The sequence below is a fragment of the Bos grunniens genome, chromosome X (genome assembly GCF_055505025.1).
Source record: "Bos grunniens cultivar Pamir isolate PY7600 chromosome X, Bosgru_T2T1.0, whole genome shotgun sequence".
Classification (NCBI taxonomy): Eukaryota; Metazoa; Chordata; class Mammalia; order Artiodactyla; family Bovidae; genus Bos; species Bos grunniens.
Window position 1 is genome coordinate 29,552,434 of NC_141194.1, and position 24,097 is coordinate 29,576,530.

General features: G+C 39.6%; 1 long non-coding RNA gene and 1 other non-coding gene across 6 annotated transcripts in view; one reads left to right on the forward strand and one right to left on the reverse strand.

Moving 5' to 3' along the window:
* Positions 1–16,666, forward strand: part of LOC147340084 (uncharacterized) — a 51,809-nt gene extending 35,143 nt beyond the window's left edge. For 4 of the 5 annotated variants that reach the window (XR_015159454.1, XR_015159455.1, XR_015159453.1 and 1 more), the window contains 3 exons: positions 10,321–10,466; positions 14,316–14,369; positions 14,493–16,666. This is a non-coding gene — a long non-coding RNA (uncharacterized LOC147340084). Of the gene's footprint in view, positions 1–10,320; positions 10,467–12,774; positions 12,876–14,315; positions 14,370–14,492 lie in introns of all 5 variants that reach the window. The other variant, XR_015159456.1, reaches the window with a different exon arrangement.
* On the reverse strand, positions 7,010–7,081 carry TRNAC-ACA (transfer RNA cysteine (anticodon ACA)). Its single transcript has one exon. It is a non-coding gene; the product is annotated as a tRNA-Cys (tRNA).
* Positions 16,667–24,097: the final 7,431 nt, after the last annotated feature.

Consider the following 24,097-nt stretch of genomic DNA (forward strand, 5'->3'; position numbering starts at 1 on the left):
TTGAATAGTATGGACATTCTAATAATAATTCTTCTGATGTGTGAACTCAGAATATTTTCCTTTTTTTTGACTTCAATGTCTTTGATCAAAGTCATAGTTTTCAATATACAGATCTTTTATCTCCTGGATTAAATCTATTCCTAAGCACTGTTTCTGATTGCATTATGAGTGGGATACTTTTGTTTCTCTTTCAGATGTTTTACTGTTAGTGTATAAAAACTGATTTATGTGTATTGATTTTTATCCTGCAACTTTATTGAGTCAGTTTATTCCAGCCATTATTTTGGTTGAGTCTTGAGGATTTTCTGTTATATCATCTGCAAATCATGACAATTGACTTCTTCCTTTCTGATTTAGATGCCTTTTATTTTTTGTCTTGCCTAATTTCTCTAGCTAGGATTCCAGTACTACATTCAATAAGAGTGGTGAGAATGAGCTCCCTTGTTATGTTGCTGGTCTTACAGGAAAGTTTTTAGTTTTGCACCCTTGAATTACAATGTTAGCTGCAGTGTTGTTTCATATGATTTTTATTATGTTGACATACAGTCTTTATATGGAGAAGGAAATGGCAACCCACTCCAGTATTCTTGCCTGGAGAATCCCCATGGACAGAGGAGCCTGGCGGGCTACAGTTCATAGGGTCACGAAAGTTGGACACGACTTAGTGACTAAATTACCACCACCGCGTTATTTATATAACGTGGTTTCTTTTTTTAATCATGAAAGGATGTTACATTTTATCAGATGCTTTTTCTGCATCCTAATGAAATGGTCATATGATTTTTTCCTTTCATTCTATTAAAGTGGTATATGATATTAATTGATTTATATATGTTGAACTAGCCTTGCATCCCAGGGATAAACTCCACTTGTTTGTGGTATATAATCCTTATTTAATGTATTATCAATTTTGGTTTGCTGTTACAGAGGTTTTGCATCTGTATTTATCAGGACACTGATCTGTAGTTTTGTTGTAGTGCCTTTACCTGACTTTGATATCAGGATAATGCTGGCCTGATGAAATAATTTTGGAAGTATTCCCTCTTCCTTGGAATTTTTGGAAGAGTTTGAGAAAGATTGATATTAATTTTTCTCTCAAATTTTGGTAGAACTCACCAGTAAAGCCATCTGATCCTGAGGTTTTCTGTGTTGGAAAGTTTTTGATTACTGATTCAATCTCCTTACTTGGTGTGTTCAATTTACTTATTCATGATCCAGTCTTGGTATAAGATTGTGTGTTTCTAGGAATTTATCCATTTTCTCTTCTAGGTTATGTAATCTCCCAGCATATAATTATTCAGAGGAGTCTCTTATAATTCTTTGTATTTCTATAGTATCAGTTGTAATGTCTCCTCTTTGATTTCTGATGTTATTCTTTAATTGTAGTTGATTTACAGTGTGTGTTGATTTCTACTGTACAGCAAAGTGATTCAGTTACACATATATACATTTTCTCACCTTCTTTTCCGTTATGGTTTATCACAGAATACTGAATATAGTTCCCTGTGCTATATAGTAGGACCTTGTTGTTTATCCATTCTAAATGTAACAGTTTGCATCCACTAACTCCAGACTCCAGTCCACTCCTCCCCCACCGCACTGGCAACCACAGCTCTGTTCTCTATATGTCAATCTGTTTCTGTTGTAGATAAGTTCATTTGTGTCATATTTTAGATTTCTGATGTCGAGTCTTACTTTCTTAGTCTACTTAAAGATTCATCAATTCTGCTTATTTTTTCAAAGAATCCATTCTTAGTTTATTTTTTTTTTCTATTTTTCTGGTCTCTATTTCCATTTGGAAATTTGTTACTTTCTTCCTTCTGCTCATTTTGGGCTTAGTTTTTCTTTTTCTAGTTCCTTGAGGTGTAAAGTTGTTTGTTTGTAATCTGTTTTTGTAATATATGTATTTATCACTATAAACTTTCAAAACTGCTTTTTTTTTTTAGCATCCTATAGGTTTTGATATGTTATTTTTCTGTTTCATTTGAAAGATTTTTAAAAATTGCTTTTTTGACCCAAGGTTGTTGAGCAGTTGTTGTTAAATTTTCACATATTCCTAAATTTTCCAGCTTTCTTCTTGTGACTTCTAGTTTCATATAGTTGTGGTTGGAAAGATACTTGGTATGATTTCAGTCTTCTTAAATTTGCTAACTGTTTTGAGTACGATCACTTGATCACTTCTGGAAAATGTTCCATGTGCATTTGAAAAAAAAATGGAAAAATGGATGGGATATTTTACAAACGTTTGGTAAGTCCACAGTGTTTCCTTCTTGGGTTTCTTATCCATTGCTGAAAGTTGGATACTGAGATCCCCTACTATTATTATTTATTTATCCATTCAGATCTGCTAGTATTTTCTTAACATATTTATGTGTTCTGTTGTATACGTAGATCTTTATGATTGTTATATTTCCTTGATGACTGATCCCTTTATCATTACATGACTTTGTCTTGTTATCAGTTTGGACTTCAAGTACGCACTGTTTGATAAAAGTGTAACTACCTCTGCTCTCTTTCATTTTCCACTTACGAAATATATTTTTTCTATCCCTTCACGTTGAGCCTATGTGTATGTCCTTAAAGTTGAAGTGAGTTTCTTGTAGGCAGCATTTGGTTGGGTCTTGATTTTTTTTTTAATGCATTCAGTCATTGTGTGTTTGGTGAATTCAGTCCACTTGCATTTAGAGTCAGTGTTGATATCTAAGAACTTACTAATGCCATCTTTCTGTTTTCTGTTTTGTATTTCCATTGATTCTTTTCCCCTCTGTTTATATGTATCTTTGTAAGTAGGTGATTTTTCTGTGGCTCTATTTCTGATTATCTTTTGTGCATCTATTTTAGATTTTTACTTTGTAGTAACCATAAGGCTTATGTTAGACATGTCATAGAAAAAACAGTACATTTTAAGCTGATAGCAACTTAACTTCAATTGTCTACAAAACTTCACCCTTTTACTCCCCCCTTTTCTATTTCTGATGCCATTATTTACCTCTTTTTATATTGTATATTCATTAACAAATTGCAGTAGCTATAATTATTGTTTTCCTTTTATCTTTGTACTATAGTTAAGTGGTTAACACACTGTTGCATTATGTAATTAGAGTTTTTAAATCTGACTGCTTATTTTTCTTTACCAGTGTGCTGTGTATTTTCATATGTTTTCATGTCACTGATTAGTGTCGTTTCATTTCTGCTTGAAAAACTACTTTCAACATTTCTTACAAGATAGAGCTGCTGCTGCTGCTAAGTCGCTTCAGTTGAGTCCGACTCTGTGCGACCCCATAGACGGCAGCCCACCAGGCTCCCCCGTCCCTGGGATTCTCCAGGCAAGAACACTGGAGTGGGTTGCCATTTCCTTCTCCAATGCATGAAAGTGAAAAGTGAAAGTGAAGTCGCTCAGTCGTGTCCGACCCTCAGCGACCCCATGGACTGCAGCCCACCAGGCTCCTCCATTCATGGGATTTTCCAGGCAAGAGTACTGGAGTGGGGTGCCATTGCCTTCTCCCAAGATAGAGCTAGTGGTGATGAACTCCCTCAGCTTTTGTTTGTCTTGGAAAGTCTTCATTTCTCTTTCAAAATTCAGGATGGAATATACTTGGCTGGTGATTTTTTTTCATTAAACTCTTCGGATGTGTCACTTCACTTAATCTGGACCTGTAGAGTATTTGCTGAGAAATCCATTGATAGCCTAATAGGGCTTCCTTTTGTAGATTATAATTTCTTTTCCATGGCTGCTTTTGGGATTCTCTTTATTTTTGAGTTTTGACAGTTTCATATTAATGTCTTGGAGAATATCTTTTTGCTTTGAGATAATAAATTAATCTATTAGCTTCATGAATTTGGATGTCTAATTCATATCCCAGGTTTGAGTTCTTTGAGCTGTTTTTCTTTAGATAAGCTATCTGCCCCCTTCTCCCTTTCTTCTTTTTGTAAAACCCTGAATATTCTACTATTTACTCCTTTGCTGGACTCCTACAAGTCACATACACTTTCTTCTCTTTTTCATTCTTTTTTCTTTGTTCTGTTCTGACTGGGTTATTTCAAAATTCCTATCATCTCATTTACTCTGTCTTCTGTTTGCTCTGCTTTATTCCAGGTGCTCTCTATTGCATTTTTCACTTCATCATTGATTTTTTTTTTTAGCTCCAGAAATTTTGCTTAGTTCTTTTAAATGACTTTTATCTCTTAGTAAAGATCTCATTTTGAACATTTATTTTTTACTTGACCTGAAACATAATTTAATGTTTGTGTGCACTACAAAGGGATCTCCACCATAACTCTAGTTGCCATCCATCACCATACAAATTGACCGTATTTACCTATTTTGCCTCAACTCTCTTCTCTGGTAACCACCAATCTGTTCTCAGTATCTATGAGATGATTTTTCCTTTTTCTATATTCCACATAAAGTGAAATCACACAGTATTTGTTTTTCTCTGACTTATTTCACTTAGTATGATACCGTCAGGGTCCACCTATGCTGTCCCAACAGGCACAGTTTTCTTTTTATGAATGAGTAATATTCATACACACGCACCTCTCATCTTTACCCACTCATACATTGATGAACAGTTAGGTTTTTCCATAGCCTGGCTATTGTAAATAATGCTGCAATGAACATAGAGGTACGTACATGGTTTTGAATAAGTTTACATATTCTTCGGATAATTATCCAGAAGTGAAGTGGCTGGGCTATATGGTAGTTCTATTTTTAATTTTCTGAGAAACCTCCATACTGTTTTCCATAGTGGCTGTACCTATTTACATTCCCACCAACAGTGGACAGGGGTTCCCTTTTCTCCACATCCTTGCCAACACTTATTTCTTGTCTTTTGTAGAAAATAACTATTCTAACAGGTTGTGAGGTGATATCTCATTGTGGTTTTGATTTGCATTTACCAAGATAATTAGTGATGTTGAACATCTTTCTGTAAACATCTGTAGGTCTTCTTTGGAAAAATACCTACAGTTGACCCTTGAACAAAGCAGGGGTTTGGGATGCCAACCCTCTGACACAGTCACATTTGCAAATAACTGTTTAGTCAGCTCTCTGTATCCCTGGTTCTGCATCTGTGGATTCAACCAATCGTGGATCGTGTAATAACACGATAGCACATACTTACTGAGAGAGAGAAACTTGCATACTAGTGGACCTCACAGTTCAAATGCATGCTATTCAAGGGTCAACTGTGTTTAGATTTTCTGCCCATTTTAAAAAATCTGATTGTTTGCTTTTTTACTCATAAGTTCTTCGTATATTTTGGATATTAGCTTCCTTTAGGATATATAACTTGCAAATGTTTTCTCCCATTCAATAGATTGCCTTTTTATTTTGTTGATGATTTCCTTTGCTATGATAATCATGATTGTGTGTGTGTGTGAGAGAGATTTCAATGAATTGTCTTTCTGTGGTATTTTTTGTAGCTTGTTGAGTTTCTTCAAAACAGCTATTTTGAATTCTTTATCAGCTAGATCACAGACTTTTGTACATTACAGCTTGATTGTTAAAGTATCTTTTGTTGATGACATGATTCCTTGATTTTGTTTTTCATATTGCTGGTAGTTTTGCACTGCTTGGTTTCACATTTGAATTAGCAGATAACATCTTTAAATCTATGCTGCTGCTGCTGCTAAGTCGCGTCAGTCGTGTCCCACTCTGTGCGACCCCATAGACTGCAGCCCACCAGGCTCCGCCATCCCTGGGATTCTCCAGGCAAGAACACTGGAGTGGGTTGCCATTTCCTTCTCCAATGCATGAAAGTGAAAAGTGAAAGTGAAGTCGCTCAGTCGTGTCTGACTCTTAGCGACCCCATGGACTGCAGCCTACAGGCTCCTCCATCCATGGGATTTCCTGCTTTCAAATAGAGTATTCCGGTTGTTAGTGCTGTTATCTGGGGTTTTCTCCGCGTCTGTATCGGTACACCTGCTCCACTCTCTTGCTCCCTCTTGTGGCCGAATCCTTGAACTTTTATGTCTTGTTCTTAAAACTCGTCAGGCTGGCTGCTGGACATCTCATTTCCAGAAGGTGGCACTATAGCTCACGTTTCTGACGTCTGCCTTGCCGGTAAACCCTGGCCTGTTTTCTGAACTCACTGTCTAGAACTAGCTGTCACTGCTGTGCTGGGCAGTGTGCACATGCAACCAGCTGCAGTGTGGCGGGAGGTGTGTCTCTAGCATTCAGGAAATTGAGGGTGCCCAGGGACCTGGTAGGTAGGTAGGTCCCCAGGTGTGCTATTCCCAGAGGCTTGCGGGTAGATTTCCTGCTGAGTGAATCCAATAGGAACCATGTCCCTTTAATGCCCTTTGATACGGTATTCTTGTCTGCCTTTTTGCTTGTTCTCTTTGCTCCTGCCAGCCATGGAGGTCCGATCTCTGTACTCTGGGTGCTGCTGGAGAAAAATGGGTTTCTCCAGCTGCATCGGGTACAACTGGAGAAGTCAGCACTCATTTCCTGCTCTAGTTTTTCACTACTAGAGAGATGGAGGCCCACTGCTTGTTCATCCCCTTGAGGGACAAAGGACAGCACAGGTAAAGTTCTTACTGTTGCCCCTGTGTCCAAACCCATTCACATATTACATATAGTCACATGTTGCAAAAATGCATGCCATATATTTTTACTCCAATGGCATGCTAGAATCTCCCTTTGGAAAGCCTGGACTTCTGCAATTTCTGTCTTGTCCGTGGGTACCTGCCCAGTTTCAGCACTTTGCAAGTTTTTTCTTTACTGTCATGAGATGATATGGGACAGGTTGCTGTTCCACCAGTTCAACAGCGTGTACTGAAGTCTTTCTGCCTGCTGTCTGATGCACAGGTTGGCACGTCCCTTGGTGTGTCGTGCTGGATCCCACAACTCCTGCAAAGGCGCTTTGGTTCATGGAGTGAGTGAAGTCGCTAAGTCGTGTCCGACTCTTTGCAACCCCATGGACTGCAGCCTACCACGCTCCTCTGTCCATGGGATTTTCCAGGCAAGAGTACTGGAGTGGGTTGCCATTGCCTTCTCCAGAGGATCTTCCCAACCCAGGGATCGAACCTGGGTCTCCTGCATTGTAGGCAGACGCTTTACCGTCTGAGCCACCAGGGAAGTTTATGGATAGATGCCCAATTCTTGGTTCATGGATAGATGTCCAATTCTTTATTGAAAGGGAGGGACAAAAAAGAGGAACATCTTGTGTCATGGCGATGCTCTTAGGATTTCTTAATAAAACATAAGTCTTATTGGGGAAAATGTACATGTATCTGTTTTCATGGTTTTGAGATATAGATGTTTAGCTTAGGTTGAGATTTTGAGAACTGTTAAGAAAAGCAGAAGCTCTGGAGTCTGACAGATAGGGTCAAGATCACCTGTGCTGCTATCTAGTCCTGTGACACTGGGCATTATACTTAACTAAGCCACACTTCCTTTATACAGTGTTTAGCATAATGCCTAAAATGCTAAACACTTTGACATATTGAGTTACTGTTCTAATTAGGGCATTAGTAAAGAAAGCATTAGTCTCTGAGATTGAGGGGAAAAAAACTCATCATGTACAAGAGCAAGTGGTAAGAGAATTTAGAAGAGAAGGATCTACATCAGCATATGCTTTATTTCCTTTGACTTGAGATGGCAGTATGTACCTCAGTAACGCACAAGCCTGAACCTAGGGAAGCAGTTCACTTTACTTAGTAAGGAGGCACTTGGATTAAACAGTATTGATTCAGTAGTAAAGCTTTTGTTTCTGAACAACAGAAACTAGCTTCAGCCAAAGGAAAAAAAAAAGCATTTATTGGATGGACCTTCAGGTTTATCTTGGACCCCGAGGACAGGAAGGTTTGTCAGCCTCAGGGTTATAACTAAGAGCTAGATCACCATCAGGTCCTTGCCACTTGGTCGTCTCTCTGCAGACAAAGAGTATTCTTCTGTCACTGCTTCTAATTCACAGGATACAAATTGATCTAAGTCACAGGGTACTAAATGAGATGCCCACAGCTGCCTGAGTTTTAGATGTTACAATGCTTGGGCTTTCCAGGTGGGTCAGTGGTAAAGAATCCGCCTGCCAATGCAGGAGCCACAGGTTCAATCCCTGGGTTGGGAAGATCCCCTGGAGGAGGAAATGGCAACCCACTCCAGTATTCTTGCCTGGAGAATCCCAGGGAGAGAGGAGCCTGGTGGGCTACGTCCATGGGGTCTCAAAGAGTCGGACACAGTTGCACATGGAGGCACCATCAAATGGCCAGTGGTAGACACCACAACACTCTTCTCCTGCTGCTGCAGTGGTTGTAGAGCCAAGTGCCTACCTCAGTGAGATGACCATTTTGAGCAGAGGCCAGAAATAAGCTTTATTGTGTTTAGCCACTGAGATTGGAGGGTTGTTATCACAGCATAACCTAACCTGTTTTGGCAAATGTGAATATTGTTGATTTTCACCTCCTTTTTTGTTCTTTCAAATATTTATTATTCACTTATTTGGCCGGGTTGGGCCTTAGTTGTGGCATGCGGGATCTTTAGCTGCAGCATATGGGATCTAGTTCCTTGACCAGGGATTGAACCCAGCCCCCCTGCATTGGGAGCATAGAATCTTAGCCACTAGACTACCAGGGAAGTCCCCACAGCCTTTGATGATTTTCTCTTTATCCTTCCATGACAGAAATACGCAGGCAATTTTGGAAAAAGGAACTTAAGCTGAAAAATAATTGGTGTCCTCTATACTAAAATTTGCTTTCTTAGTGATCTTAATGCTATGAATGGCAATTCACAAGTGGGGTTAGCTAGAAGGTGCTAACGGATCTCTCCTAGGAAATGAGCTTGCTTGTTAATTATGGAATATTACTTTTAGGGCATATTCTTACCCACTAGTATGAACCACAGTATTTGAAAGCTGCACACACACACACACACTCAAGTCACTGTCAAAAGTTTGATTCATTTCACACAACCAGGATTTGAATAACATGTCAGGTATTGCTTTAAATAAATATGTATTACATAAAGTGTGTGTGTGTGTGTGTATGTGTATGTGTTTTCCGTTTATGTAATATTACTCCTACAGCAAAAACTGAATGGAAGAAAGTGACAACGTTTAGAAGCACTCTAGGTCTTGCATTTGACTAAGTGTAAAGCAATATTCCAGTATAGGTCTAGTCCAGCAACTTGCTTCTCTTTATCTCATTTCTCTTCCTTTGAGATAAAATAGAAGACAGGGAGATAAAGGGCAGGCAGAATGTGATTATAAGCAAGAATCATTAAGATATCCAAACTTATTTAATAAACATGCTTTTTTCAATCAGAAATTTACCAAGAAGTTTTGTGTATTTCCTTCAGTAAATTATTCTTGAATTAAATATTGCATGCTGGAGAGATAAATATAATTACTAAAAAGCATGACATATTATGGAGTTTATTTAATGCGCTGAATAGGTTTTGCATAAAGTAGTATTTGATTATGCAATATTTATGTTGTGAGAAGTATCTATCTGTATCTGTGACAATTGAATATAGCTTAAAATTAGTGATTCTGATCTTTCTCAAGAGATTTGTCCTTTTTGAAACATGCAATTTGGTTTCAAAGGGCATTTTCATAATTATTTTTTGCATATGCTAAAAATAACTTGTTACTAGTCAATTAAACTTTGGCCTTTTTTTGATTAGTTTGTTTATGCAAACCTGTTTCATATCAAGACTTTAGTGCTTCCAGACTGCACTTTTCTATTTTTGTGTGGCTTTTGTGTTTATAAATTACATCATTGCTTTACCACCTACATAAAATCATAATCATTATTTTTAAAATTAGTTCTATCTTCTTGATTAAATCAATATGTTTTCCTTCAAGTCATTGCCTGGTATAGTCCAAAAGTACAAATTATGTGTACTCATGTATTCAGGTATATTAAGCATTTAACATTTTTTTGCACATTTTTATTTATTTATGTTTGCTTTTGGCTGTGCTGGGTCTTTGCGCAGGTCTTTCTCTAGTCGCGGTGATGTGGTGAGCAGCGGGTATTCTCTAGTTGCAGTAAGGGGGGTGGGGTGGGGCGGGGTGGGGTCTCATTGCGGTGACTTCTCTTGTTGTCGAGCATGGGCTCCAGGGTGTGCAGGCTTCAGTAGCTGCAGCTCCCAGGCTCTGGAGCACAGGCTCAGTAGTTGTCGCACATGGGTTTAGTTGCTCTGCAGCACGTGGGGTCCTCCTGGACCAGGGGTTGAACCTGTGTCTCCTGCATTGGCAGGTGGACTTCCTACTACTGAGCCTCCAGGGAAGCTCTACATATTTTAAGGATTTTTTAAAATATTTATTTGGCTGTGCTGGGTCTTAGTTGCGGCATGCAGAATTTTTTTTTTTCCCCCAGTTATGGCATGAGAGATTTTACTTGGAGCATGCAGGATCTGGTTCCCTGACCAGGGATCAAACCTGGGCCCCCTGCATAGGGGAGTGGGGAGTCATAACCACTGGACCACCAGGGGAGTCTCTTGAAGATTTTATCACTGCATTCCTGTAAGTATGAATACTTTTATTATTAAACAGAAAAGCACTCCTTTCCTTCCTATGAAATTTTAGAACTTATGATGAAGATGGCTATTGGTTATGATACTATCTTCTTTGGCCAGAATTTCATAGTACCCTTTTAAAGTACTTCATGAAGGTGTTCATCCATTGCAACGGACACATAGACTGCCTTGTGGGGAAAGGGTGAAGTAGAAACTTACCATTTCACGTAAGCCCCCAGCAGTGGAGCTAGACAGGCATGAATGGCATCTACCCCCATTCCCAGTCTTGCCAACACACACACACACACACACACACACACACACACACACACACACACACGACTCCTACCTTTCTTGTTTGCTAGGTCCCAAGAGATAGGCAAGGACAGAAGAAAGGAACTGTCACTGTTTCCGCCACACACACTCAGGCCCTCTCATGACACAGGGGGACACTGCGGACCGATACTATGTTATCTCTGTTGCTCTCTCACTGGTCTCTCACTCTCTCGCGGCTGGTCTCATTCTCTTCCACAGCGCTGCAGGAGACAGAGCCTCGCCTGCGTGCAAGGAGCGCTGGCTGCAGGGCAGTAGGGAAGTGTGTGGTGCACACTGACGCACACTCGCATGTTTCCTCCCTGATACAGCTGTGTCCAGTGCACAGAAGCCGTGGCTACTTGTCAGCAGATGGACCCCACAGTCCGTCTTTGATCCTGTCCCTGTAGACTGGGGAGCCGAGGCCAGCGAGGGAAGACTCTGCCCAGCTGGGCCCCCGCTGTCTGGCTCTTGGGATCAGGGTAAAGGCACAGAGCAGCAGAGGAATTTTCCAGAGAGAGTACCTCACCTGGAAATCCTGGGCACCCTTCTCAATAGTTTTCTGACTACTGAAGAAGGAAAACTTTCTGTCTAACTAATGATCCAGAAAAGTCTGGGGAAGAACTTTGGCCCAGCTGGGGCCATTTGCTTACTTCTCAGACTACATACTGTGGACAAAGGGACAGAGAGACTGTGGTCGGCAATTCCAGAAATTGGATGAAGTGAGGAAGGAGCATGTCCTTGAAGAAGGTCATTGTTCTGATGAGATAGATGATAAATGTTCTCTAAATCAAGTCTATAATATCGCTGTGAACCAAGAGTTCTAGACTGAGAACAGAATACAATTACACTGCAAAAAACCTCTGTGGAGACTCTTTGGGGGCTGTGCTGGATCTTCATGCTGCACACAAGCTTTCTCTAGTTGCAGCGAGTGGGGGTTACTCTCCAGCTGCTGTGTGCAGGCTTCTCACTGTGGTGGCTTCTCTCGTTCTGGAGCACAGGCTCTAGAATGTGAGGGATTCATTAGTTGTGCACTGGTTTAGTTGCCTCTTGGCATGTGGGATCTTCCCAAGCTAGGGATTGAACCAGTGTCCCTTGAATTGCAAGGTGGATTCCTAACCAGTGGACCATGAGGTAAGCCCCAAAGACGTTTTTAGTTTTTTTTTTTTCCTACACTCCCTTAAATTTTTTTTTCCAAAGACTTTTAAAAATGATTATTATGATAAAAGTTTCATTATGCCAGCAAGTCAAAACAACTAAAAATGTTATGCACTTAATACAGACTGCAAATATATGGTCAAAATTGATAGAAATACAAGGATAAGTAGACAAATCCACAATCATAGTGGAAAATATTAATGTACTCTTCTGATTTACTATATCGCAAAGATAAAAACCATTAAGGCCACGGACAATTTGAAGTACACAATCCCATTTGACCTGAAAGAAACTCTGCACCCAATAGTGGCAGACTTACATATTCTTTTCAAACACACAGTTTGGGAAAATTGGTCCATGAAACAGGTATCAACATAGGCCAAAGAATCAGTACCATACCGGTCATGTTCTCTGAGCTAAATGTGATTCACCTAGATTCCACTTCCTGTGTGGCCAAGGAGGCTCCTAATAAAGTGATTCAACAAAGGGAACTAACAACTCGAACAAAATATGAAATAACTGCCTTAAAGGCTCCAGAGAGTGAAACAAAGCAGGCACATTTGGGATGGGAGTAACCCTTGGAGGAAGGGATTAGCCTCGAGTGACTTCACCATTTTGATAGGGTTTCACTTGAAACTACCTTTGAAAAGGAAACAACGCAGAATAACTTTTGGCCATGTGTATGAGCTTAGTCACTCAGTGGCAACTGTGGCCCCATGGACTGCAGCCTGCCAGGCTCCTCTGCCCATGGGGATTCTCCAGGCAAGAATACTGGAGTGGGTTGCCGTTTCCTTCTCCAGGGGACCTTCCCGACCCAGGGATCAAAACTATCTCCTGTATTGCAGGCAGATTCTTGACCCTCTGAGCCACCAGCGAAGCCCCAGCTTTTGACGGTGCTCCTCATTTATTCACTGATTGCTTGATGGGTGAGATCGATTAACTTCAGGTAGAGATTTGGTTACTACTCAACAGATGTCTTGGTGAAAGCATATGCCCAGCCTTGTCCCAGCCAAATAATTGATATGGTTGGCCAAAAACATTTTTCCAACTCCTCTAAAATCAATTATTTGAACTTACCCCTTAGTCTATCTGAACTCCCTCAACCCATTCAACCATGATCATGATTCTGAAACCGAGTAGTCCTAGCTTACTTGGCTACCTTTGAAAATTCATTCCAAAAAGATGCATATTGACATAGACATGGAAAATTAGACATTATTTACTAGTCCTTCCTCCTTTTCTCCTCCCTTCCTCCCTTCCAGTATGTTGGTAATAAATGTAATACCTCTGAAATCGTCCTTGTTAGATTAGTAGCAGGTCACTAAGTCAGTGATGGGTTTGTAATTAGGGTGAAGTTCTTTCTATTTGCCCATATTACTTTTTTAACCATGCGTAAAGTCTCACTAATGAAGTGGAAATCTGATAAATTGAGACAGTTTAAACTGCATTCTTGTGGCTTATGTGTATTTGCAACAGTTTTGAATGGGAAAGACCCAAGGACATACCAATACACTTGCTAAAAGTTCAATGAAATTGATCAGGGCGGCCGAGAGATGAATAAGGAACACACGAAAAACCAGAAACTGCCAAAAGATAGACAATAGTAGCCTATGTAAAAAACAAATAAAAAACTTTAAAAAGGTGGAGCTGCTTTTTCACTCTTGCATGGAGAAGATACTCTTGGCAGAAGGCGCCTGTGATGAGTCAAGTAAAGGAAATGATTTTGATTATGAGGAATTTTTTTAAAGAAGGAAAATAGGGCATATTTATAACTTGTCAGTTATTGTAAGTTTTATGGCTGTGACTTATTAGCTGCCAAACAAGCAAGTGAATGTTTTTCTGTCTCCTGGCAGTCTCAGTCACCATTCTTGATGCCTTATTAACAAAAATTAAATGGTATGTCAGTAAGATGGCTTTTATTTCAACACACAAATGTTTTTAATAAGTTTTAAAAGTGGAAATAATTAAACCCATTTTCTCTTTTCAGAAGATGTTTCAACTTTGCTTGTAAGCTGTTAATAAGCTTGAAATCCAAATTTTAAAAAATTCATACAAAACAAGGTTAAAGAGGAATCTGATGGGATGTTAAGAGTGGTTCTCTTATGAATGGGATTTTAGTTAATATTACTTTCCTCTATTTTTCTACTCTAAATATACACTTATAAATCAGGAGGAAAGTTATTAAAGTGGAAAACATCTCTGACAAAGACCATATTACAACTAGTCCATTTCTCAAGGCAATCATTTCATTTATATAAACAGCAGATATTTACTGACACCCTTTGTTTTTCTTTAGTTCTCCTTAGTTCCTAGCAAGGTTGTATAACAATGGGTTTATGTGTAAGGCACAATATATGTAAGGAATTAAAAAGTTTTTGTCTTACAGGGATCTTATGAATGGTGTCTGTGTTGTACACATTTAAGAAACAGTGTCAGTGAGGTAAGTGAATTGTCAAGTGTCACATAATTAGGAAGTGACTGGGCTAATTGTTACAGTAATGCCCTGCCCCGCCAAGAAGAACCTCTCCTTATATACATACTCTTTTATCCACACTGACTCTAGGCCATATAACTTGTTACATCCAATCAGACATAAACAAAGAAGACACAAGCAAGTATGTTAAATATACTGCAGTAAGAAAGACACAGAGACTCAAAAATGCTGGCTCACTGGGACTTTTCTTCTGCTCTCTGGGACCCTGAGACTACCACTGGAAGACGCTTGGGCTGGCCAACTGGAAGGTGAGACACCAGGTGGAGCAGAGATGGGCTTGGAGAGGAAGGCAGATCATGACTGAATTGATCAAAATGTAGCAAACTAAGAATGGAGTTTTATTTTGTTGTAAATGTAGATTGCTAAGTAAAATTGTAGTAAGATGGCTCAAAAAAGCATGCAATCAGAGCAAGGAAGAAGAGATGGGAGATAATTGCAGCCATTTAGAGAAGCTTCCCAGGTGGCCCTAGTTGTAAAGAATCAGCCTGCCAATACAGAAAATGCGAGTTTGAACTCCTGTCGGGAAGATACCCTGGAAAACGGCATGACAACCCATTCCAGTATTCTTGCCTAGAGAAACCCATGGACAGAGGAGCCTGGCAGGCTACGGTCCATAGGGTCTCAAAGAAATGGACACGACTGAAGTGACTTAGCACATACACAGGGAAGAAGCAAGGTGATAGCCACGTTTTTGGAAATGATTTGAAGCCTGAAGCAGAAGCTGAATTCTCAAGATTTAAAGCCTGATGTTTTGAGAAGTGTGTGGAAGGAGAAGTAATTTTTTATATCTGCTGTGTGCCAAGCACTTTATACTCAATGTCTCCTTTAATTTTTACACCAATCCTAAGTGAGGTGAAAACAATTCTCCCCATTGTACAAAAAAGAAAACTGAAAAAAGAAATTTGAAAGTGAGTGAGTGAAGTCGCTCAATCGTGTCCGACTCTTTGCGACCCCATGGACTATATAGCCTATCAGGCTCCTCCATCCATGGGATTTTCCAGGCAAGAGTGCTGGAGTGGGTTGCCATTTCTTTCTCCGGGGGATCTTCCCGACCCAGGAATAGAACCTGGGTCTCCCGCATTGCGGGCGGACGCTTTACAGTCTGAGCCACCAGGGAAGCCAAATTCCAAGAGTGGTGAAGTCAGAATTAGAACCCCAGCCTGTGGAACATCTGGTTAGGTGGGGGATACTATAAACAGTGTGGAGAGAAGGGTTGAGTTGAACTTGAAACCTGTATCTGAGACACGGACAAGCATTTAGGTGTGGATATTCAGCCACCAGAGGAAGGGAAACTTCCAGGTGTCTTGGCCGATGCCAGGAAACAAACTGGAGTCAGCTGAATTTGACTTGCCTCACACAATATACTTACATATGCGCTGATAGATTCAAGTTCTCCAAAAATGCCATTTAAGCCAACCAAATCAAATCTTCGTCATCTTGAACAGAGTGAATAACTGCTCTCTGAAACAAAAATAACTTATCTGCTAACTGAAGCATTCTTTGAATGTTTTCAAAGTAGCAGTGGCACAAGTAATCAAAGTCTTGTATTACTGATGTTGATGTCCAATCTGCTGAATTGGTAGGAAGCCAAAAACGAGAGAGTCAAATGTCAGTAAAACATTTGGAGGACATGATGAGATAAACAAGAGCCATCTATTATTTTATATAAACATTCTTCTTTTCCCCCTTAAATAAGGGATTGGCAAACATTTTCTGTAAATGGCCAGATAGTAAATATTTTAGACTTTGCAATCTATGGTTTCCATCTCAACTATTCGATTCTGTTGCAACTGCTCAGCTATGCCACTGTATTAGGAAGGCAGTCATAGAATAAATGTATACGAATGGGTATGGCTGTGTTCCAATAAAACTTCATTTATATCCAAACAGTGGGCTGGATTTGGTCCACAGGCTACAGTTTGTTAACCCCTGCCTTAGATAATATTGTAAGCTAATAGCAATATTTTCTGATTTATATGTACCTTCTAAACCTTTTCTCAGAATGGATAATTGATTCACTTTATTGCTTTAAAATTATAATTGTTATTTATGAATGTAAAATATTAAGATCATTCAGATTTTGAGGGAAGAAACTATTAACTTTTGATCTCCTGTACTTCACTCATTATTTGGAATATATTAAGTGCTCAATTGATGCCCATTTATACATTGCTGAATTAATTGCTTCTAGTCAACCCCATTATCTCAGAGCTGAAGATATGATACCTTTTTTAAAAATAAATAATAACTTATTTTTAAATAAGGGCTTCCCTGGTGGCTCAGAGGGTAAAGCGTCTGCGGGCAATGTGGGAGACCCAGGTTCGATCCCTGGGTTGGGAAGATCCCCTGGAGAAGGAAATGGCAACCCACTCCAATACTGTTACCTGGAAAATCCCATGGACTGTAGCCTACCAGTCTTCTCCATCCATGGGTCACAAAGAGTTGGACGTGACTGAGTGACTTCACTTTCACTATTTTAAAATTATTTTTATATTTGGCTGCACTGGATCCTTGCTGATTTGCTCAGGCTTTCTCTAGCTGTGATGAGTGGGGCCTTCTCATTGTGGTGACTTCTCTTGTTGTGGCTCACAGGCTCTAGGCACGTAGGCGCAGTAGTTGTGGTACATGGGCTTAGTTGCTCCGTGAAACGTGGGATCTTCCTGGACCAGAGGTCGAACGTGTGTCCCTTGCCTTGGCATGCAGATTCTTAGCCACTGGACCATGAGGGAAGTCCCAGTATGGTACCTTTGAAGAAGCACTGTGGCTACTAGGGGATGCTCAGAACTGCACAATTAGAAGGTATAAGTTCTAGTTTTGATTCTGGCCCTAACATTAAACTGCTGTAAGTCACTTCTCTGGATTCATCTTCATCATCATTAAAACCAGTGAGCTGACTTGTGGCAGACTGTCGACTGCCTAGTCGACAGCCATTCCCAGTCTTCTTCCTTGCCTATCTCCATCTAGAGGTTGAAAATACCCAGTCTTCACTATCTAGCCAACTTTGCAGTCAGAATTGGCTATATGACTCAATTGTGGCCAATGAGATAAAAGGGAAATTATAGGAGGCTTCTGGGAAAGATCCCCTCCCACCCATCCCCACCATGAAAGGAACAGGGCATGTAAGGAGAACTTCTTTCCCACATGTACACCCTGTCATGCATAAGCTGTGGCATTCACATCACAGCCATAAGGCCATAAACCTTTATGAAATCATAGGCACCTCTAGTTTGGTGCCTTTATTTTCCAGATAGATTCATTTCAACCAGTATGATGAACTTTACAGTACCTTTTTGATCTGTGACTAAAGTTACATATGCAGTTAATCAAGGAACTAAGCCTTGAACTGAAAGGCAATGGCACCCCACTCCAGTCCTCTTACCTGGAAAATCCCATGGGCGGAGGAGCCTGGTAGGCTGCAGTCCATGGGGTCTCTAAGAGTCAGGCACGACTGAGCGACTTCACTTTCACTTTTCACTTTCATGAATTGGAGAAGGAAATGGCAACCCACTCCAGTGTTCCTGCCTGGAGAATCCCAAGGATGGGGGAGCCTGGTGGGCTGCCGTCTTTGGGGTCGCACAGAGTTGGACACGACTGAAGCGACTTAGCAGCAGCAGCAGCAGCAAGCCTTGAACTCAGTTACCTAATTCATATGCTTTTACTAGTATATGAATCTGTTTATTTAGTGTTCCATTTTATATTTCATTCATCCATTCATTAACTACATTTATTGGGACTACTCTACAATATAGTCATTTTCTTAAGTAGACATTAATACCCATAGTTCATATATGGTATTTTACATGAATCATTTCAAAAATGACATGCAATCAATTGAGATATGCCTTGCTTAAATCTGAGTGTTTGGGGTTCCTTTCTCCTAGATATGTGATCTAATACAAAATCTTAAATGACTTATAACAACTTAAAACCACAAAATACTGAGCAGAGTTGTTTAATGAAAACCAAACAGTTCAGTTCTAATTAGGCCAAGCAGGACAATTCTAGTTTGGCTGGGGAAAAAAAAGTTGCTGGGACAACTTCAAAAACAAGATATTCTCAGAGCATACTAGAAAAATTGAGAAGATACATGTTAATCAAAGTTGATTCAATCGCCCCTAATTCAGAATAACTGTTTTTTATTGGTTGTTTTCTTTTCATGATGAAGTCAAGACTACCCTTGTATAATAGTGAAGTATTTGAGACCAGATATTTAGGAAGATTCATTTTATGCAGCCAACAGACCAGAGAGGATTTTTTAGAAAACTAGAAATAAATGTAAGAGCTGGGGGAAAATTAATCAAAATCTGATATCTAGGTCATTAATGGGACAGATGGGAATGGCAGGAAATCAGAATATAAAAATAGTACTAAGCTGCTGCTTACTATTGAATTAATGACCATATGGCATCTTGGAATAATGTTTATAATATTTAATTATAAGAAGTTTAGAAACCAAAAAATGAGGGGAAAGGAATTTGTGATTTAAGTAAGAATAATTTAAATAATATATGTTCTTTGCAAAGAATAAAATAGACTTTTTTAAAAGTAGAGAATGATATTTTTTTTGGTGAACAAAATATCAAATAGTCTCTTTGAGTAGTGATTCAGTTTTATGACTACAGTAGTAAAGTATTACCCATTTTTAATGTCTTGATTTTATCTTTATATACCAAATACTAATTGAACATTCATCTCCCATATCATTTGTATGATAGAATGTGTCACTTTCAAACCATGTAACTAACGAAAAGTTATATAACGGACTAACATTTTTGTTGACTCTGATATATAGTCTTATACTTGTTGGCTTTGGATTTACATAGGAGGTTGCTATTTTAAAATATGACTGCTGTACTTTAAAGGTTTTTTTTTAATATTTTTAATGTATTCATTTAGTTGTGGCACAGGGGCTCTTCATTGGGACATATGGAGCTCAGGAGTTGGGACACTCCAGCTTGGTTGCCCTGCAGCATGTGGGATCTTAGGTCCCCAACCAGAGATCAAACCGGAGTCCTCTGCATTGGAAGGCAGATTCTTAACCAATGGACTGCTAGTGAAGTCCCAAAATGTTGGCGGTTTTCATGATAAAGTTTCCATAACACATTTTCCTGGCATAGGATCAAATTGAGAATCTCACACATTCCGTTTAGTCATCATGTCTGTCATACGCAACGGTTGTTCTGCCTTCTTTGTCTTTCATCACATGGATATTTTGCAGCCATTGGTTTGTAGAATGTTGCTTAGTATTGGGTTTCTCTAATATTTACTTACAATTCAATGGAGTTGAGCAGTTTAGTTTCCTTCTTAGCTTGTCCTGTCAGGAGCCACATGAAGTCAGTTGGTCACTTACCGGTGATGGTAGCTTTGATCACTCATGTAAGTCAGTGTCCACTGGTTTGCTCCACTGTGAAGTTACTGGTCTTTTCTCTTGTAAATGACAAGCTATTTGTGAAGAGATCAGGGGATTTAAGGGTAGGGAAGCTCTAAGCATATTTGAGGAGGAAGGAGCCAGTGGAGAAGCAAAATTAGGGAAGATAATTGAAAGTATGGAATCCTGGAGGTTGGGAAGAAGTGGTGTTTGATTCATTCATTCATTCATTCCATCATGTAACTTATTCACCAAGAACTGTAGATCTGATTCACATATAATTCATAGTTTTTATTCTGTGCTTTTGTGTGACATCTGAATGATAACCTTTGGATCAGTTACATTGCTCATTAGAGACTACAGATTACAAAAGAAAAATTTTTCTTACTGTTCTAAACAGTAGTTTGATAATTCTCTTTACAAGCTCAATTTGGCCTTGGAAATCAATGCTAATATGGCTCATAATTATCAAATGTTATATTTGTAGTATTATCAATATTTTGTTTGAACACATCTATTTTTCTCTTTATTTTACCTTTCCTCTCTCTGTAAGTCTTTTTAATAAACTTTTTATTTTGAGAAAGCTGATAATACAGAGGGAATTCCTAGGACTTGACACTTTCACTGCTGTGGGCCTGGTTTCCATCCTGGTTGGGAAACTAAGATCCCATAGTCTGCACAGCATGGTCAAAAATCTAAAATAAAATACAGAGAGATCCTATGTAGCCTTCACCCAGGTTCTTCTCATCTTGCAAAACTAGAGTTTAGTATCATAATTGTGTACCATTGAGACTGAAGATTCAGAACATTTCCAGCATCACAGAGATCCCTCATGTTCCCCTTTTATAAACATTCCTACTTCCCTCTCACCCTTAGCCTTCCACTACACCTGTGAGCATAGCTATTGTCAATATGTGAATGTGTGTTTAATGAAGCCAAGCTCTTTTTGGATGTGTGCTCCTATGGTATAGGTAAAGAAGTATAAAAGATCCTTTGCTTCTCCCTCCCTTCATATGCCTCAAAAAGTCAAGTAAATAGCAAACATTCATCATCTTCTACAGCAAAAACTAGTGGGACTTACTGTATTATTTTTTTTAATTGAAAAAAGTAAAAAACAAATTTGGCTGTGTTGCACAGCATATGGGGTCTTAGTTTCCTGACCAGAGAGTGACCCTTGCCCCCTGTATTGGAAGCACAGAGTCTTAACTACTGGACCATCAGGGAGGTCCCACTGTATTTTTAAAAATAAACCATAAATTTTGGAATAATTTGGATTTTCAAAAAAGTTGTAAAGATAGTATGCTGCCGCTGCTGCTGCTAAGTCACTTCAGTCGTGTCCGACTCTGTGCGACCCCATAGACGGCAACCCACCAGGCTCCGCCGTCCCTGGGATTCTCCAGGCAGGAACACTGGAGTGGGCTGCCATTTCCTTCTCCAATGCATGAAAGTGAAAAGTGAAAGTGAAGTCGTTCAGTCGTGCCCAACTCTTAGCGACCCCATGGACTGCAGCCTACCAGACTCCTCCATCCATGGGATTTTCCAGGCAAGAGTACTGGAGTGGGGTGCCATTGCCTTCTCGAAAGATAGTATAGTGTTCTCATATATCCTTCACCTGGTTTCTCTTAATGTTAACATCTGACATACCCATGATACCTTTGTCAAAAGCAAGAGATGAATACTGGTACATTACTACTTACTAAAACTCTTGACTTTATTTGGATTTCACCAGTTTTTATCACTAATGTTCTTCTGTTCCAAAATCCAGTCCATGATACCGCAGTGGATTTAACTATGGCATTATTTAAATTATAATAATTCATCATGTTAGACAATTTAAAATTATAGAAAAATTCTTTCTGATACTAAAATACTTGCATGTGAAGATGATATTGAAATCCACCCATGTAACACATAATATTGATTTAACACTTTTGTAGGAAGACCTGCCCTAGTACCCAGAGAAAAGAATTGAACTAGTAAACTGATCAGCCATTAGGTATTTCAAATTACTTAGGGAATTGTGCTGATAATATTTCATTGTTATTTGCTTGAGAGAGAAATCAGTTCAGTTCAGCCGCTCTGTTGTGTCTGACTCTTTGCAACCCCATGGACTGCAGACGCCAGGCCTCCCTGTCCATCACCAACTCCCAGAGCTTACTCAAACTCATGTCCATTGAGTCAGTGATGCCATCCCACCATCTCATCCTCTGTCATCCCCTTCTCCTGCCTTCAGTCTTTCCCAGCATTAGGTCTTCTCCAATGAGTCAACTCTTCGCATGAGGTGGCCAAAGTATTGGAGTTTCAGCTTCAGCATCAGTCCTTCCAATGAATATTCAGGACTGATTTCCTTTAGGATGGACTGGTTGGATCTCCTTGCTGTCCAAGGGACTCTCAAGAGTCTTCTCCAATACCACAGTTCAAAAGCATCAATTCTTTTGCGCTCAGCTTTCTTCACAGAGACAGAACTGGAATTTTTTTTTTTTTTGTAAATTATTTCTTTGCACCAAGTCTTCATTGTGGCACATAGTATGTTTAGTTGTGACATGTGAACTCTTACTTATGACATAGGGGATCTAGTTCCCTGATGAGGGATGAACCCGCACCCCCTACATTGGGAGCCTGGAGTCTTTCCTAACCACTGGACCACCAGGGAAGTCCCAGAACCGGAGTATCTTTAAAAAGAAAATTTGAAGTTTCACCAAAACAAGTACCGTTGTCTATCAGCTTACTCCCAGTTTCTGAGTGATGGGTGTATAATATGATAATATTTTAGAAGTCTTCCTTCTACACTATTCATTATTCATTTAGTTCAACACTCTTTCATCAGATATTTGTTGAAGGCCTGCCATATGCCCAGTACCATCTGAAACTCTTGGGATTCCTTGGTATAGAGGGGGCATCCTGATTATAAAGGGTTCTCTCCATCTCCACTCACATATCACAGCAACTGCGGTCTCTCTAGCTTTTATTGATCCCACTTGCCTCTGCAGATCTATGTTGGACTGAAATATTAAATAGACACTCTCCTCCAATGGGACTGTACTTAGGAGTAAATCCTTCTTGTCATATAAACGGTGTTTACCTTTGCTTCTATGACAGGGGTTTTTAGGGCTCAGTCTGGCTTTTTTGATAGGAGAACACTCTTTTTGAGTTAGACTTGGAAAGGGACTCCTTATATTCTACATTTGTTTTTGCTTCTCAATCATACCATTAAATGTCATCTGGGCTGTAACAACCTTAGTTAAAAACTGTCCTCTCCACAAAAAACAGCAAACACACACCCCACAAAGTATGATGCCTCCATATAAAGGTTAAAATAGGCAAAAGTAGTCTATGATGATACATTAAAATAATGGTTACCCTTTGGGGACAATCAACGTGGAGAGGACAAAAAAAAAAAAAAAACCTTCTAGGTGCTGAAAATATTCCATACTGTGATGTGGTTGGTGGTTACATGAGACTCTACATATATAAAGTTGTTCAGACTGTGCTCTTAAAATTTACATACTTTCACATACTATTAATAACTTAAGGAAACAGTCCCTTATCCTCTCTCATTAAAATACTTCTTTTCTTGACATCTGTGACATTATGATTTATAATGAGAAATGTATATTTAGTCTTTGTCCCTTTGCTGGCGAAGAGCTAACATGCTTGGAATTTCCTTAGTAATGAGAGTGATAAAGATGCCTTTGTTATGTTAAGGATAGTTCTTGGAAAACCTCTGTCTCCAAAAATGGGGGCTGGTTGCCAGGGGAATCCACAGTGTGATGAGGTGATGAGAGGGTTGAACCTTTTAGTCCCATCCCCAGGTTTCCTGGAGAGGAGAGGGGCTGGGAATTTAGTTAAGTTACCAGTGGCCAACGATTTAATCAATCATGCCTCCATAAACACTCAAAAGGACAGAGTTTGTAGAGCTTCCAGGTTGGTGAACATTGGAAGATTTGGGGGAAGTGGCTCACCTAGATAGAGCATGAAAGCTCCGCCCCCTTTCCCTACGCCTTGCCCTACTCATCTCTTCCATCTGGCTGTCCCTGAGTTTTGTCTATCATATTGTTGTTCAGTCAGTCATGTTCAAGTCTTTGTGACCCCATGGACTGCAGCATGCCAGGCTCCCTTGTCCTTCACTATCTCCCAGAGTATGTTCAAACATGTCCATTGAATAGGTGATGCCATCCAACCATTTCATCCATGATCTATTAGTAGACGTTTCTCAGAGTTCTGTGAGCTGCTCTAGGAAATTAATAGAGCCTGAGGAGGGAGTTGTGGGAACCTCTGACCTATGACAGGTGGGTCAGAGCAAATG